This window comes from Hyperolius riggenbachi, chromosome 4, assembly GCF_040937935.1.
Source record: "Hyperolius riggenbachi isolate aHypRig1 chromosome 4, aHypRig1.pri, whole genome shotgun sequence".
Classification (NCBI taxonomy): domain Eukaryota; kingdom Metazoa; phylum Chordata; class Amphibia; order Anura; family Hyperoliidae; genus Hyperolius; species Hyperolius riggenbachi.
The window spans coordinates 477694615-477706295 of NC_090649.1; positions in this window are offsets into that span (position 1 = coordinate 477694615).

Consider the following 11681-nt stretch of genomic DNA (forward strand, 5'->3'; position numbering starts at 1 on the left):
TTTGGAGGTGTCTGATAAAAGCGAAGCTGGGGAGGATGATTATGATGATGATGATGATTATGATGATACGGATGTCACGTTAGTTCCCAATAGAGGAGATGAACAGGGGGACAGTTCAGAGGGGGAGTCAGAGAAGAGTAGGAGGAGACAAGTTCCTGAAAGAAGCAGGGGGAGCTTGTTGTCAGAAACAGCTGGTGGCAGTGTCCGGCGCCATGTATCGCCACCTATGGACAGCCAGCCAACATGCCCTTCAACGTCAGCTGCTGACGCCACCATAGTGCCATCATCCCAGGGCTCAGTGGTGTGGAAAGTTTTTTGTGTGTCTGCCTCAGATGATAGCAATTCCATCTGTTTTCTCTGCCACCAAACATTGAGCCGTGGAAAAGCCAACACCCGCGTAGGGACAACTGCCTTATGAAGGCACATGGAGAAAAGGCACAAACTGCAATGGGAAGACCACCTGAGGAAAAGCAGCACACAAAAGCAAAGCCACCCTCCTTCTTCTCTTCCTCCTTCAGGTGCATCATCTTCAGCCGCTTTCTCATTTGCACCTTCACAATCACAGCCTCCCTCCTCCACTCCACCTCTCACCTTGAGCGGTTCCTGCTCCTCTGCCCACAGCAGCAGCCAGGTGTCCATGAGGGAAAACTCTGAGTGGAAGAAGCCAATGTCTGCCAGTCACCCCCTTGCCCGGCGTCTGACAGCTGGCTTGGCGGAACTGTTAGCTCGCTAGCTGTTACCATACCAGCTGGTGGACTCTGAGGCCTTCAGAAAATATGTAGCCATTAGGACACCGCAGTGGAAGATACCAGGCCGCAATTATTTCTCAAAAAAGGAGATACCCAAACTGTACCATGAAGTTGAAAGGAAAGTGGTGTCATCTCTGGTACACAGCGTTGGGTCAAGGGCCCATCTGACCACGGATGCCCCTGGTCTGCCAAGCACGGTCAAGGCAGGTACATTACTTACACAGCCCATTGGCAGGGCCGGTGCTACCATTAAGGCAAAGGAGGCAGCTACCCCAGGGCCCCAGAGCTTGTAGGGGCCCCCAGTGGCTACAAGAGGGAAAAAAATTTTCAAATCGGCCTTATAGTTTTTGAGAAAATCGATTTTAAAGTTTCCAAGGAAAAAAATATACATTTAAAAACCTGCCGACTTTAATGGTTAATAGCAAATCCACCTTAAATGCTAGAAACCCTAAATTTGCAGGATATGTTAAGGAGATCATTAGGAATAAGAGGAAAAAACAATTATTCAAAAAGACCTTATAGTTTTTGAGAAAATCGATTTTAAAGTTTAGAAGGAAAAAAGTATACTTGTAAATGTGGTAAATGTCACTTTTAGTAGCAAACCTAATGGTAGTGTAATTTTACATGCATCAAACGAAAGCGCAATAAATTTACTGACGGGGTTTCCAGGGGGTCAATACGCAGCCGCAGCTCTTTGGCCAGGGATCGCTATACAGCCGCAATATGGCATTTTTTCCTATTTTCCCAAATTTTTTTTTATGTTTAGAGTGTGGGAATTTAAAAAAAAAAAAAATTATGTGGGGTCCCCCCTCCTGAAACTTTTTAACCACTTGTCCCCCATGCAGGCTGGGATAGCCAGAATGTGGAGCTCCAACCGATTGGGACTTCACACCCTGACTATACCAGCTGCGAAAAAGGTCCCCTAATGCCGATTTTTGTTCCGGGGTATATGTTGGGGGGGCTCCCCAGGTTTATTTTGCCCTGGGGCCCCATTGTTGCTTAAACCGGCCCTGCCGATTGGGTCAACCTGGTGAGTGGCAAGCAGGGAGTACGTGGATGTGCAGCGGACCCAGTTGTGACACCTCCATGGCTTGCAGGCAGGCCTGCTGCCACCTCCTCTCCTTCTCTGCCTACTTCTCCTGCTACATCCTCTTCACTGTCATCCTCCTCCTCCTCCTTGGCTGAGTGGCAGTGCAACTCTCCTGGTGCTGCGATCTCCTCTCCAGCTACACAGCCCCAGCTCCCCAGGGCCTATGCCGCATGCCAGGTATGACGGTGTCACGTCTTAGACATGTCTTGCCTCTAAGCTGAGAGTCACACTGGAGCAGCTCTCCTGGCTGCTCTGAACAAACAGGTGGATCAGTGGCTGACCCCGCACCAACTGGAGATCGGCAACGTGGTGTGTGTCAACGGCAGCAATCTCATTTCGGCTTTGAATTTGGGAAAGTTAATACATGTACCCTGCATGGCACATGTGCTGAATCTAATCATTCAGAGATTTGTGTGTAAGTACCCAGGCTTACAGGATGTCCTGAAGCAGGCCAGGAAGTTGTGTGGGCATTTCAGGCGGTCTTACACGGCCATGGCACGCTTGGCCGATATTCAGCGGAGAAACAACTTGCCGGTGAGGCGCTTGATTTCTGATAGCCCGACTCGCTGAAATTTAACGCTCCTGATGTTTAACCGCCTGCTACAACAGGAGAAAGCCGTCAACCAGTATCTCTACAACTACAGTGAAAGGACATGCTCTGGGGAGATGGGGATGTTCTGGCCGAAGTACTGGACACTCATGCAAAATGCCTGCAGGCTGATGCGGCCGTTTGAGGAGGTGACAAACATGGTGAGTCGCAGTGAAGGCGCCATCAGCGGCTTGATCCCATATGCTTTCTTCCTGGAGCGTGCCATGCGTAAAGTGGTGGATCAAGCTGTGTAGAAGCGTGAACAGGAACAGTTACAGGAACAGGAGGAAGAGTTGTGGGATCAATTCTCAGCAGAGCCACATGTTTCCTTAACACCTGCGGCAGCACAGAGGGGGGGAGGAGGAGGAGGAGGAGGAAGAGTCGTGTGGGGAAGAGGAGTCAGATGATGAGGAAGGTGTTTTTATTAGGAGGACGCGGAAGAACAACCACAGCAGGCGTCGCAGGGGCTTGTGCTGCTCAACGTTCCCGTGGTATTCTTCGTGGCTGGGGGGAGGAGGACAACGTACCTGACATCCCTGAGGAAGAGCAAGAGGAGATGGATAGTACGTCTGCATCCAAATTTGAACAGATGTCCAGCCTGTTGAGGGACCCCCGTATACAAAAAACTCAAGGGGAATGAGCTGTACTGGGTGGCCACGCTACTAGACCCTTGGTATAAGCACAAAGTGGCGGAGATGTTACCAACTCACCTGTCCTGTCCACGCAGGCAAGGACAGGACACTCCAGCGATCTCATAGTGATGGCGGACATGCGGACATTCTTTAGTCCAACGCCTCGCCTTAGCCCTTCCGGATCCACCCTCCACCAACGCCTCGACCGGCAGGTATTCGACTACCTGGCCTTAAGTCTGGATGTAGACACTATGAGCAGCGATGAACCCTTGGACTACTGGGTGTGCAGGCTTAACCTGTGGCCAGAGCTGTCACAATTTGCCATCCAACTTCTGTCTTGCCCTGCCTCAAGCGTCCTGTCAGAAAGGACCTTCAGAGCAACTGGAGGCATTGTCAAAAAGTGTTCAATACCTCACCTTTATCAAAATGAATGAGGCATGGATCCCGGAGGACTACTGCCCCAAGACTAAGTCGCTCCCCACACAGCATCTGTGCCTGCAGGCCGCTTGACTGCCTTCTCCGTCACCACCAACAGGGTCCAGGACTCCAGACGGATTCCTGAATTTTTAAGGCTGCTACTAGCAGCGGCCGCTATAATAATTTTTCTGGTGCGTGTAAATTCCTGCCTAATTTTTCTGGCTGCACTGCAGCTGCAACAACAACAACACAAAAGGCATGTACATGTGCCCATCCCCCTTCATGATCATTACCTTGCCACGGTGAAGGGGCTTGCGTATCACAATGAAGCAATGACCGCCGGCTATATGAGTGTCTTGGGGGGGGGGGCACACCCAAGATAATAAGGTTGTTGCTTCATTGTGGACAGACCAAATTCGATCAGCTGGACAAGTCACTGTTGTTCTGTCATTGAGCTACCACAGCCCGGCGACCATATGGGCTTGAAAATCGCCAAGGCTTGCACTCTGGCCATGGTGCGCACCAGTCCAGCATGGCCGTCACTACACAAACAGCTGTTTGCGGTGCGTTACACAGTGAGTTTGGTCTGTCAGTGTGTAGCAGTACTCTAATTACACTCCCTGATTGATGTATACACATGCAAAATGTTTTAAAGCACTTTAGGCCTCCAATTTAGCATTCAATGTGATTTCTGCCTTTAAAACGCTGCTGTGCGTCAAATCCTGATTTTTCCCCGGGACTTTGGGCGTGTATCCCACTCCGCCATGCCCCCCTCCAGGTATTAGACCCCTTGAAACATCTTTTCCATCACTTTTCTGGCCAGCATAAATGTTTCTAGTTTTCAAAGTTCGCCTCGCCATTGAAGTCTATTGCGGTTCGCGAAAGTTCGCGAGAACCGAACTTTTGCGGAAGTTTGCGCTCGAGATTTGCGAACCGAAAATCGGAGGTTCGAGCCCTCTCTAGTCACCACCAGTGATAAATGTCAGAATATAAATCAGGGAGAAGAAAGATTTTACAATGGGCAAACACTGACTAAATGATCTATAAATTAATATTGTAAAAAAGAACCAATTTTATTCATTATATTATTTTCCCTACAGTTCCTCTTTAATTCACACCTTCCTACAGCCCAGCCCAACTGCTGTTCCTCTAATATTCTTAACATTCATTTTACAATAAATAAAGTTTCTCGACCTTTGGAGGAAGCGCTCGCTCCCGGCTATGTGTATAATATTCTCTTCTTCCGCGGCCGAGACGAGGATCTCCCCTTGTGAAGATGGCACCACGGTGATTTTTTTTAGTCACGGCCATGAAAGCTCGGCGGATTCTTTTGAGGTTCCGCCACTCAGCTATTCCGCTCTTACCTACGAAACTTTGAAATTCAAAAAAGTGGGGGAAAAAAAAATAATAATGTAAGTTTTTGAAGGACATGTGTTGCTCTAGGTGATCCTCTTAATTAAAGTGATTGCCTGCTAGGAGATGGTACTTTTTTTTTCTTGCCAGGGAAAAAAAAAGAGACGTGATGAATTTATTAGAACCCTGAAGGTAACTTTGTATGCGCGAAGCAGCTTCATGCGCCACTTATGCCATTTTTGGTTTCTGATCTGCTAAAACCTCCTCCGACGCTCCCTAAGCAAGTCGCAGCACTAGCAGCGGTTGTTATGTGTTTATATTAATTGTGCTATAAGGCAAACATGCTAATGAAACCGGTGCAAAGTTATCAATTATTACCGTATTATTTTTATTTTTTTTAAAAAGGATAACGTGAGCGCAAAACGTCAATGTGATCATTCCGGAAATGGCCACCTGTCTATAATGCGGGTATGATAAAAAGCTGGATGGTGCCCTCCTAAAGTGACCAGTCGATAGGAGATTTCATTTAAACTTTTGAGTGAATTTTGGATCTATGGGAAAGGGATTAATCACGGGCCGAACCAGAAATTTGCACAGGGCTTGGAGAACTAATAAATCACCACCTGACAGGTGATTCATTAAAGAGGAACTGGAGAAAAAAGTTTCTAGCCTTTTTGGCACTCCAGGCAAGAAGTCCTGTTTAATCCCCCCCCCCCCCCCCAAAAAAAAAAAATACACACACGAGAAAATATGAATCATGTGGTATATAATGCGGATACTTAAAGCGGAATATAACAATGCATTTCAACTTTGCTCTAAAACATTATTTACAGCATATTATATGCAACCTGCATTTTTTTTTTTACTAGACCAGCATTGGAAGGGTTACACACAGAGCTTTAAAGTTCCTGGAGAGAACTGCTCCCGCAGCCGAAGTTTAGATAGATACATTTAAGCAAAAGAAAATGTAACAAGTGTGGAATGTGACTCACTCTCTCTGACTGTGCAGGAGCTGGAGGACAGCCAGAGAGTGTGTAACATTCCTCACTTGTTACATTTTGTTTACTTAAATGTATCTATCTAAACTTCGGCAGGGGGAGCAGTTCTCTCCACGGAACTTTAAAGCTCTGTGTGTAACCCTTCCAATGCTGGTCTAGTAAAAAAAAAATGCTGGTTGCATATAATATGCTGTAAATAATGTTTTAGAGCAAAGTTGAAATGCAGGGTTATATTCCACTTTAATACAGGGAGTCCCTAACAACCTGCCAATCCTGTTGCATTACCTTGCACACCCCTTCCTGCACTCCCTCAGCTTAGTGTGTAAATGCAGAGTATAGTCATAGTTGGCCTTTGACCTGTGCGACCAGAGCGGTCGTTTAGGGTGCCGGCTTCCAAGGGGGCGCCTATAGCTACCTTTAGAGACAGACACAGGTCACACAGACACAGCACTGGACTTCGCAGGGAGGTGAGAGCGCAGCCTCTGCTGCACTATACTCTGCATTTACACACTAGGCTGCGGGCTTGCAGGAGGGGATAGGGACAGATAGTGGCACAAGGGGGCATAAGGAGGCACAGGGGGCAAGAGAGAGGCACAAAAGGGGACAGAATGAGCCTAGGCACAGTGGGGCGGAGGGATGCACAGGGTGGCAGAGGAAGCACAAGTGACAGAAAGAGGCATGGGGACAGAGGCAGGTACAGGGGGACAGGAGGAGGCCTGAGGGCCAGAAGGAGTCACAAAGAGGGGCAAAAGAAAGCACAGTGGGACAGAAGAAGGCACACAGGGGGACAGAAGAAGGAAAAAATGAGAAAAGAAGGAGGCACAGGGGGACAGAAGGGGGCACAATGGGGGACAGAAGTAGGCAAAGGAGGACAGAAGAAGGCACACAGGGGGACAGAGGGAGGCACAAATGAGGACAGAATGAGGCACAATGGAGGCAGAAGGAGGAACAATGGGAGACAGAAGGAGCCACAGGAGAAAAAAAAGAAGACACAAATGAGGACAGAAGGAGGCACAGGGGGACAGAAGGAGGCTCAATGGGGGACAGAGAGAGGCACGGGGAGACAGAAGAAGACAAGAGGACCAGAAGCAGTCACAAAGGAGTACAGAAGGAGGCACAGGGGGACTAAAGGAGGCACACAAAGGGACAAAAGGAAGAACAAAGGGGGGCAGAAGGAGCCACAATGGAGGATAGAAGGAGGCACAATGTGGGACAGAAAGAGGTAGAGGAGGACAGAAGTAGAGACAGGGAGACTGAAGGAGGCATACAGGCAAATAGAAGTAGGCACAAAGGGGGAGAGAAGGAGGCACAATGGGGGACAGAATTAGGCACAAAGGCGGACAGAAAGAGGCACAAAAGGGGGACTGAAGACGCACATGGAGACAGAAGGAAGCACAAAGATAGACAGAAGGAAACACAGGAAGACAGAAGGGGGCAGAGGGGGACTGACGAAGGAACAGGGGAGCAGAGGTAGCACAAGGGGACAAAAGGAGGCACAGGGAGACAGAAGGAGGCACAGGGAGACAGAAGGAGGCACAGGGAGATGGCAGCAGGAAATGGCAATATGATGGCGATATTTACCTTAGGGATTCAGCACAGGCGCTGTTCCATCTTCCCCTTCAGGCTCCAGTGGAAATAGCCGGGCCAGATAGGGTCTGCTCTATGGTGCATGCATGTGCAGTAGTGCCTGTGCAGTAGAGCCGACCCGATAGAACTCACAGCAGAGGCAGAGAGGGAAGATGGTACTGCGTCTGTGCTGGATCCCTAAGGTAAATAGCATCACATGCTTAAAGAGAATCTGTATTGTTAAAATCGCACAAAAGTAAACATACCAGTGCGTTAGGGGACATCTCTTATTACCCTCTGACACAATTTCGCCGCTCCCCGCCGCATTAAAAGTGGTTAAAAACAGTTTTTAAAAGTTTGTTTATAAACAAACAAAATGGCCACCAAAACAGGAAGTAGGTTGATGTACAGTATGTCCACACATAGAAAATACATCCATACACAAGCAGGCTGTATACAGCCTTCCTTTTGAATCTCAAGGGATCATTTGTGTGTTTCTTTCCCCCTGCATCTCTCATGCACTGAAGTGTCAGGCTGCTCTTTTCTTCCTGCAAACAGCTTTGCCCTTGTCTGTAATTCCTCACTATGTGAAAGCCCAGCCAGCTCAGAGGACGATTTATCCAGCTTGTAAAAGATGAGAGATAAGAGAGAAGCTGCCCTAATCTAAATAACACACAGGCAGTGTGCATAGAGGGGCATGGAGGCTTAGCAGAACCACAACACTGAAGAACTTGGCAGCCTTCCAGACACAGGGTGACAAGTCTGACAGGGGAAAGATACATTGATTTATTACAGAGATGGTGATAGTAGAAAGTGTTGCAGTAAGCCAGAGCACATTAGAATAGGTTTTGGAACTTGTAGGATGGTATAAAACTATATGCAATTTTTGTTACAGAGTCCCTTTAAGGTGTTACTGTGCTTGGCACACATCCCCTGACAAGCTTGTCGTCAGATTTTCGGGGGGAGCCAGGGCTGGACGGGGCTACACAGGAGGATGGGGAAGCCTCGATAGCATCCAGTGGCTTCCCCCAACCGAGGTAAGTACTCCCCAGGGGGCACTTTTTTTTTGTACAGGTTCTGTTTAAGAAAAGTGGATATTCATCAAAACATTCATGAAAAAAAAAGCACTTTCTAAACAAAAACAAAAAAAAGGGAAAGCATCTACCGTATCTCTATCACATCCCCTTTCCTTTGAAATTAACGGAAGATCAAGGCTAGCGTCCCTTTTTAACCTCCTTCCTCTCCGTGAACATGACAGCAACGTTCTGGCGAGCCTATCACTATGTCACTCACACTTCCTCTGATACGGAAGACGACCGAACTCCAAGACTTCTGCCGAAACCCCTTTCACTGCGAGCATATTTCCACTTGTTAGTCACTTATTTGTCCAACAAAAAAAGACAATAGAATCTTGCCACATCCTTCACACTTCCTCTTTTTGTGCTGAATTCCCATGAACTGTGTTCTCATCGAGCAGGTATCTCCCTAGAACAGAAAAACAAGCCTTTACTTTTACCACTAAAAAATATTCCCCATCTCCTACATAAAAAAAAAGAAAGAAAAGAGACAGAGAGAAAGAGAGAGGGAAAAAAAATAAAAGTATTTTGCGCCTTGACATAAATTTGGCAGAGCCAGTCAGCAGCACAGCAGGCGAGGGGGAAAAAAGTGTTAAAATAGATTTCCATTTTCTTTTTTACAAAACCGCAAGTCACAGAGCCGTTAAATTTGATTAAAGCGATGCCGCGATCGGTTTCAGACTTTTAAAAATTATTCCTTGGGTTTTTTACTTTGCTGGTCCAAGATACCAGTGAGCTCGAGCAACGAGCGACCTACTTCTGTGAGTGGCGTGGCTTTGGGAACGAAATAGTCAAAAAGTAAAAGTTCAGTAACAGCAAACTTAAAGCAAATCTGAACTGAAAATGAAGGCCTCTTACACAGTAAGACGTTGCGTTTGATGCGACGTTAAGGTCGCATAACGTGCCCCTAATGCAACGCATTGAAAGACTATAACTTGGACATTATTTTGCCCTGTGTTTGGTGCGCCGTTTTCGTTGCACAGTGATAGAATGAAAACGGCGCATGCGTTAAAAACAAAACATTACTGAGCATGTGCAAACAGTCTAACGCAACTAAAAACGTGTATAATGCACGGCATGCAGCACTTTCATTTAACGTGCAGCGTTAGACACCAACGCAACGTCTGCACTGTGAACAGCCCATTTGATTTTTTTATTGCTGTAAGTTATTGTGCACTACATGTTGTTTTAACGTGCGACTTTAACGTCACACTGTGAAAGAGCCCTAAAAGCCAAAATAAACATACACCCATCATGCTTACCTCCCGTGTAGTCTACTCCTCAATCTCTTTCTCCTCTCCTGCGTCCTGTTTATTTACTTTGAAAATGGCCATTACCCCATAACAGCTTCCAGGTCAGCCCACTGTTAAACTGTAATATCACCCACCATAGCCATATTGAAACATGGACATTACCTTGCATATCAGTTGTCCTTTCAGTTATCCTGTCAGAACTGGAAGGGATCATTGTTATAGAAGAAAATGGTGAATGGTAGTTTCAGGCTTCTGAAAGGAACTGATGGTGAGGTAAGTATGTAATATTCATTTGCAGGTACATCATGTGTTTACTTTAAATCATTTTACTTGGTTTACTTTAAAAATGGTTTCAAGATTTAAACCACACCCCATAACCAAACCGGAATCTCATTCTCTCATCATTTTCTAGGTCTCATTTTTTTTTTATTTAAAGGGATACTGTAGGGGGGTCGGGGGAAAATGAGCTGAACTTACCCGGGGCTTCTAAAGGTCCCCCACAGACATCCTGTGTCTGCGCAGGCGCTCACGGATGCTCCGGCCCCGCCTCCGGTTCACTTCTGGAATTTCTGACTTTAAAGTCAGAAAACCACTGCGCCTGCGTTGCCGTGTCCTCGATCCCACTGATGTCATCAAGAGCTCACAGCGCAGGCCCAGTATGGTCTGTGTCTGCGCAGTACACTCCTGGTGACATCAGCGGGAGCGAGGACACGGCAACGCAGGCACAGTGGTTTTCTGACTTTAAAGTCAGAAATTCCAGAAGTGAACCGGAGGCGGGGCCGGAGCATTGGGGAGTGGCTGCGCCAACACAGGGTGTCTGCGGGGGACCATTAGAAGCCCCGGGTAAGTTCAGCTCATTTTCCCCCGACCCCCCTACAGTATCCCTTTAAACTTCCTTTGTGATGAAAATGTTTGAATTTTTTTCACAGTACATTTGTAAGAAAGGCAGAGAAACAAAAAGCTGCAAGCACTGTAGCATATTATATTAACTGATGGGGGGGGGGGGGGGGGGGGCAGGAAGTGGGTAGCCGAAATACAGGTAAACCCACAGGAAGCCTAGAGGCGAGGACACGCCCACAGTACCAAGAATCAACAGAGAGGCGCCCAATCTGACTGTGGGCTCCATGTGCTAAGAAATTAGTCAGGTTTCATGGAAATGGAACTGGTAATCTGATCCAGAGCATATGTTTCTTTAGAGGAATACTGTGTGTGTGTGGGGGGGGGGGGGTCGGGGGGAAATTAGTTGAACTTACCCGGGGCTTCTAATGGTACCCCGCAGACATCTTGTGCCCGCGCCGCCACTCACTGATAAGGCTGTTTCTGAACGATCCGCCCGGCGGATTGCTCAGAAACAGCCTTAACAGTCCGCCGACAGACTGTACACACGCTGTACTGTCTGCTGTAAACCAGCCCAGAGGAAGGTGATGACGGACCCGTGTGTACGAGCCTTTAGGCAGGCTAAACTTTCTAAATACACACAGGGTGCATTTCTCTCAGTTTTCCTTCTGTCCTGTGCAAGAGTTCAGCTCCAGAGAACACACACAGGTGCAATCACAGCACAATGCTTTCTAAGAAGGCCCGTATGTGTAGAGTAATTACCCCGCAGAACATGACCCTCCGCCTCTCCCCCTCCAGCTAGCTGTAGCAGCTGAATACCTGCCTGCCTGGCTACAGCAGCCCCAGTCTTGTCAGCCCGCACGGTGCTTACTGAGTGCACCTGCCGCACAGATGGTGCCTCCACCGGCTGCCAGTCTGGGGAAACACAGCATATGTCCTGAGACGCTGCCTGAAATAACTTTACCTGATGCCTTTGTGGAGTTGAGAAGTTTGCAAGTTCTGCTCTCTGTACTGCACTGACTTTACCGACCTCCGGAGGGATCCGTGTAGCATGTGCAAGTTTTTATGGCTGCACTGCACGTTGTATGGCTGCACTGCAGGTTGCATGGCTGCACTGCACG